This window comes from Eucalyptus grandis, chromosome 11, assembly GCF_016545825.1.
Source record: "Eucalyptus grandis isolate ANBG69807.140 chromosome 11, ASM1654582v1, whole genome shotgun sequence".
Lineage (NCBI taxonomy): Eukaryota > Viridiplantae > Streptophyta > Magnoliopsida > Myrtales > Myrtaceae > Eucalyptus > Eucalyptus grandis.
Genome location: NC_052622.1, coordinates 21,309,272 through 21,315,271, shown reverse-complemented (window position 1 = coordinate 21,315,271; position 6,000 = coordinate 21,309,272). Strand labels below are relative to the sequence as shown.

At 41.5% G+C, this 6,000-nt stretch overlaps 1 long non-coding RNA gene across 1 annotated transcript; it reads left to right on the top strand.

Moving 5' to 3' along the window:
• The first annotated feature begins 640 nt into the window (after nucleotides 1–640).
• Nucleotides 641–2,741, top strand: LOC120289317. The gene is made up of 2 exons (XR_005547243.1): nucleotides 641–1,073; nucleotides 2,366–2,741. It is a non-coding gene; the product is annotated as an uncharacterized LOC120289317 (long non-coding RNA).
• The last annotated feature ends 3,259 nt before the right edge of the window (nucleotides 2,742–6,000 follow it).

Here is a 6,000-nt window from a genome sequence, read left to right as displayed (position 1 = left end):
TTGGGTAAAAACAAATCCCTCGAACTCCTCCGTATTCGGACAAACTTGGAGGGAATTGAAGTACACATCAGATAAAATGAGGATTAATATATTTCTGAAAAAGATTTATATTATTCTTCTAATATTTGTTCACGAGCAAAAAAGGAAAATTTGGCCAATGAAAAGAAACAAAAAGAAAGGATGATATGACGGTCGATGTTTCATATATTCATGCAATATATCGAAAAATGAGGATAGAAAAATAAAAGGAAAGTGTGTTAAGGCATAGTCAGTCGGCAAGGATCACATATGGCGTGATATATATCCTTTTTTGGAAGACAAGAAAGATTGTAGACGCTCTCAAAAAGGAAAGAAAGACAAAAGCGAAGAAAGTCAAGAAAAGGACAAAAATTATATGACATTTATAACACTTTCTTTTCTTGGTGGGGGTTTCGTACTTTGCATAAAAAAAAAATGGGGGCATAGACACTAGGGGTAAGCCCGGTTCCAGCTAGAACCGGGAATTGGAGAACTGTAGAACTGGACCGATGGGTCCGGTTTGATTTCCGATTCTAGAGAGGCTGATTCCGGTTCCTAAACCTAAAAATCCTAATTATACTTCAATTTGTTTATCCTTCTCCGCCCAACCTCTGTCCTCGACTCTGTTGCTTTGAAACCCCAAGCCAAAACTCACCCTGTCCCCAACTCCTCCATACCCTGTCCTCAACTCCCTGGACGATGCCTCGGCAACGACGCCCTGTCCCCAACTCCTCCATACCTTATCCTCAACTCCCTCGACGACGCCTCGGCAACGACGCCCCGCTGCTTGTCGCCCTCGCCACCGCTTGGGCCCCGCTGGCCCCGTCTCTAGATGCTGCTCGGCCCCCCATTGGACACCGCTCGCCCCCTCGATGACGACACCCCGCCGCTTGCTGCCCTCGAAGCCGCTCGGCCCGCCACTCCCCCACCCCCCCCGGCTGGATGCCGCTCTCCCCCTCAACGCCGCTCGACACCCGCTAGACCCCTTAACGCAGCTCGACACCACTCACCGCCCTCAAAAGACTACGCCTCCTCCACCGCTGCCTCAATTGCAGGTCCAATCTCTGCACCATCTTGTCTAACGGTCTTAGATTGGTAATGATTCGATGATTCTTACAATGCCAATGCTTGCTAAATTATAAAAGGACTTGCTAGATGCCACATTTGTACGAGGTAGCAAGTTCATGCATGTATTTTCCATTCACAACGAGCCTCTCTCAGAGGTTATTAGCTGCTGTAACAGTAGTCGCTTGGATTGAATTTGTCTTTGTGTAAACTGTATGGAAAAAGCAATCGGTGCATTGCAACACTATCATAGTAGAAGTAGATTTTGGTATAATTCATGTCTTATCGCGCATACAACTTTTAGGTTCTGAACTTTCGATCTGGTTTTTTTCTTTTGAATGCATGGTTTATATCGATAACCCTATTCAGATTTCTTCTTAATACTGGGTTTGTTTTTCCTTTACCGTTATCTGATTAGAATATTGCTCTTAGTGAAAGATCTTCCAGGTTATATTGACAAATTAATGATTAACTTGGAATTTGCTTTGATTTTTGTTATGTAACTTATACGTCACTTGCTTTCTTACTCTGCATGACAAAGTGGTCTGTTTTGCTTCAGCCTCTACATATGCACTTCCTCTACACTGATGCCATACAAAAATGCAAGCATCTGTTATTTATTTTTTTCTTTTTACTGATGTCATTTGCTTATGCTCAAGATGAAATTGATTTTGTTACAAATTAATGATTAACTTGGAATTTGCTTTGATTTTTGTTACGTAACTTACACACTTGCTTTCTTACTCTGCATGACAAAGTGGTCTGTTTTGCTTCAGCCTCTACATATGCACTTCCTTTACACTGATGCCATACGAAAATGCAAGCATATGTTATTTATTTATTTTTCTTTTTACTGATGTCATTTGCTTATGCTCAAGATGAAATTGATTTTGTTTCTAACATCTGCTTTGTGCATCATTAGAGACGTTGAAGTTAAATGGAAAATTCCGACTGAATATAAAGCCAAAGTCTTGAGAAATGCATGAACTTTCATAATTCTTGAGGCCGATGTGCTGTATTTCATGAATTTTTGGTCATGTTTGAATTGTTTGCTTTGGTGGAATTGGGTTCAAGGTGTTTGTCAAGAATTTGCAGCCTCTTTTTTAGCTTGTGACAACGAACAAAATAAAGGCCGACTGCTTGGAAATCTACAAAAAAGAGAAGCAAAAGATTTCTGAGGTCTTGGATAAGTTGCCTGGTAGAATTAACCTCTGCTTGGGCTGGTTCTGATGATGTTTGACACTTCTATTTGGCCGCTTATTTCATTGATGAATCTTGGCAGCTATCTTGCATACACTCCTCAACTTGATATTCTATTTACTCGCGGGTCATCAGCTACTCTCTATGCCTTTTCAAACGTAGGCTACGCTGGTGATTGTGAGATGGCGCTCTATTGGAGGTTTGTGCATTTTCCGTGGTCAAACTCTTACTTCTTGGAGCTCTCGCAAGCAACGAACTGTAGAACGTTCCAGTACAGAAGCTGCACACAGGTGTTTAGCTAACACTACCGCAGAGCTTATGTGGACTGTATATTCTTGAGAGATCTAAATGCTCTTCCACCCCATCCACCGACTCTTTGGTGCGATAATTTATCAGCCAACGACTAATCTCGAATTTCATGCTTGCACAAAGCACGCTGAGATTGATTATCATTTTCTCGTGAACGACTAGCTCGTGGGTAGCTCTATCTTCACTTCATTAACTACCTAGATCAGCCTGTTGACATTTTCACTTAAGGACTCTTCTTTGCACGTTTTCAACTTCTGCTCTCCAAGCTGACGGTTTGTTCTGTCCCATCAGCTTGCGGGGATGTTGAATAGGTCAAATTAGTCCACATCAATTTCCAACCCAGATCGAGTTACCACGCCACCCAAGCAGTTTGGATCTTCCTATTCTTCAACACGAAATCTATATCTATAACTCATTCAAACCCATTTAAACACAAACTGAATTTTGTTATATAGATTCTTTGCAAGTGTACATACACTCATCATCTCGTTGTAAATTATTAAAGGAAGAAAGCAATCTCTTTTTACCATCTATAATTCTCATTTAAGCGATAAGAATTATCATATAATGTAACTTAAATTCTATAAATAAAAAAAGATATTTGAACGCGATATAGAATTTTATCTGTCATCATCTGATTAAAATTTATATATACAATATTAGTTGATGGTTTTAATTATTAATGTGATGGGCTTAAGTTGGCCCGTCCGCCCATGTTGGGCCTAAAAGCTCGGCCCACAAGATTAGGACCTATGGGTGAAGGGATATGATGAAGGGACACATTTCTTTTTGGAGGGGACGTATATAAGAGGAAATAAAGAGGGAGGAACATACCTTTTGGTTTTAATGTACGTTCCTCCTCCCTCTCTCTCCCTTGAAACGCTCCAAAAGAAAGAACAGTAAGCAAAATGCGACACTCATCTTCCCTTCAAGGCGAATTGGCGTCATCGGATCAAATATGGCCAAATTCTCTTCCTCATATCGGCGTCGGTGCTTAATCTGTGGCTAACAAGGTACGTTCGATTCTGTGATGTGCCTTAGGATCGGTGATGCATGTGTTTTTCTCGAGCTTGTCTTCCGCACAAGTTTAGGGGTTTGATTTAGTGTCGAATCCGGTTTTTGGGAATCAGAAATTCCCATCATTGGTATCAAAGCCGTAGTTCTTGTTTCCCAATCCTTTTCCATGTTTTTCCCAACCCCTTTCATGTTTATGGATGATTTCTTATAAATTTTCATGAAATTCATTGGCCGACACCGATTGGGGCGGAAAAATCCCAACACCCGAGCACTATTTATCCATTTTTTTCGAGTTTTTGTAAGTTGAAATCTATTTCTGATGGTGTTAGATGGAAGGTCTCGTCGAGACGAGCGCGATGAGTGGCGGAACGCCGCCAAAGGCCGCCGGACACGCCCCCACGCGCAGCCGGAGCAAACGTTGCACGCGCCAATTCGTAGGGCAGGCGCGTGCATCGCACGCACGTGCACAGCCAACGCGCGCACGTGCGATGCACGCGCCTGCACGGCCGACGCGTGCACGTGCGACGCACGTGCGAATGTGCCGTCGCTAGCGCGTGCGAGGCACGCGCCAGCTGACGTCAGCTACCCATGCGTGCCGCACATGCCAGTCGGTTTGCCCGACCGGTCTGACCTGGCCCGTCCGGTCCGACCCGACCGCCCGTTGACCTCAATTCAGCTGACCGTTGACCGTTGACCCAAAGAAAAGAGAGGAAAAGAATGTGTTTCTTTTTCCAATTAAGTCTATGTGGATTATATGTGATCCCTTATTTGTTTTGCATTTGTTGTAGAAACAATGCCTCCCCTTAGATTACGCACACCTGTTCGCGCAATTATCGATGAACAAAAGGAAATGCTTTCTAAGTTGATAATTGATCTAACTGATCATCGATGGGAGAGTGGTGACTTAATTGATCACATTCTTGAAGTCAATGGGAAAATTCAAAAGGTCATATGGAATGGTTGTCATATGCCACAATCTAAGATGGTTCGATTTTTCATGAACACTCTTCCACCAGAATGGCAAGGAGTGTTGAATCGCATATGGGATGTCAATAAAGCCGCTTCATATAGGAAAATTGTGATGGATTTTATAGATGATTATTACTGAATTGTTACAAGGGAAAAGATCAAGAAATTGAACAAAAGAGAATCTTTCCCAGTTCGTGTACTGACTTGGTGTTAGATATATTGACTGGTCTTTGTTTATTGTGCTTTGTGGACATCTTATGTAATGTTTTTCTACCTAGTTATTATTGGTGTGGCAACTGATATGTTAGTTGTATTATGTGAAATCATTATTATTTTATTGGATGTCAAATATTATTTGCTTTCTATTATTGTTGACTGTCGTGGGTAGTTCATAGAAGTTTTGTGTAGCTTCATAGAATTTATTTTGCATAAAACAATTATATTAATGATAGTTTTAAGTTAGGATTTTTGGAGGATGATTGGAAACATATTGACATTTTGATTCTGAAACCTTACTTGAAATTGTTCATTAATATGATGGGTCTGTGCAAAATGAATGCATAAATGATAGGCATTAATAATTATTGCATATATGTCTAATATGTTCAAATCAATGGCTTCAGCCACAAAGAGCATAGTTGCCGAGCTGAACAAAGGTGAAAAGCTCAATGGCGATAACTATGAAATATGTCACATGAAAATCCAATATGTGTTGGAAGAGCAAGAGGCACTAGAAGCTCTTAACCTGACCATGGTAGAACCTGAAGAAGGAAACACTGCACAACACAAGAGAGATAAGGAAGCATTTGCTACATGGAAAAGAAAAAATTCTCTTGCTCGCATTATGTTGCTGAGTAGCATGGAAAATGACGTCATGCGAGAATTTAGACGTTTTGAGAATGCCAAGAAAATGTAGGAAGCATTGGCAGCAAGATTTGGTCATACTTCGGTGACCAGACTGAGGCAGCTTACTATTAAGTTGACTCTTATAAGAAGTCTCATGGTCAGACCATGAAGCAACATCTTAGAAAGATGTCAAACATGATTAATGAGCTAAAAGATGCTGGTCATGTCCTGATTGATGAACAGCAAGTGCAGGCAGTGATTCGTTCATTGCCTCAGAGTTGGGAGCATATGAATGTGCACCTGACTCATAATGAAAATATCAAAACCTTTGAGAATGCAGTGTGCCATCTTGAGCTGGAAGAGGACCGCCTCTTGGCAGCTAAGTCGGAAACTGAAATCTATCATGCTGGTTCTAGCTCACATGGAGCTTCGAGCTCCAAGCGCAAACGTCCTAACTGGTTTGATAAAGGGAAAGGCAAGGAAGGAGGTCCTTCAGGGAAGAAAAAGAGGAAAGTGTCCTCAAATGAAGAAGCTTACAAGGGTGAAGTGTTACAATTGTGACAAGAAGGGTCACTA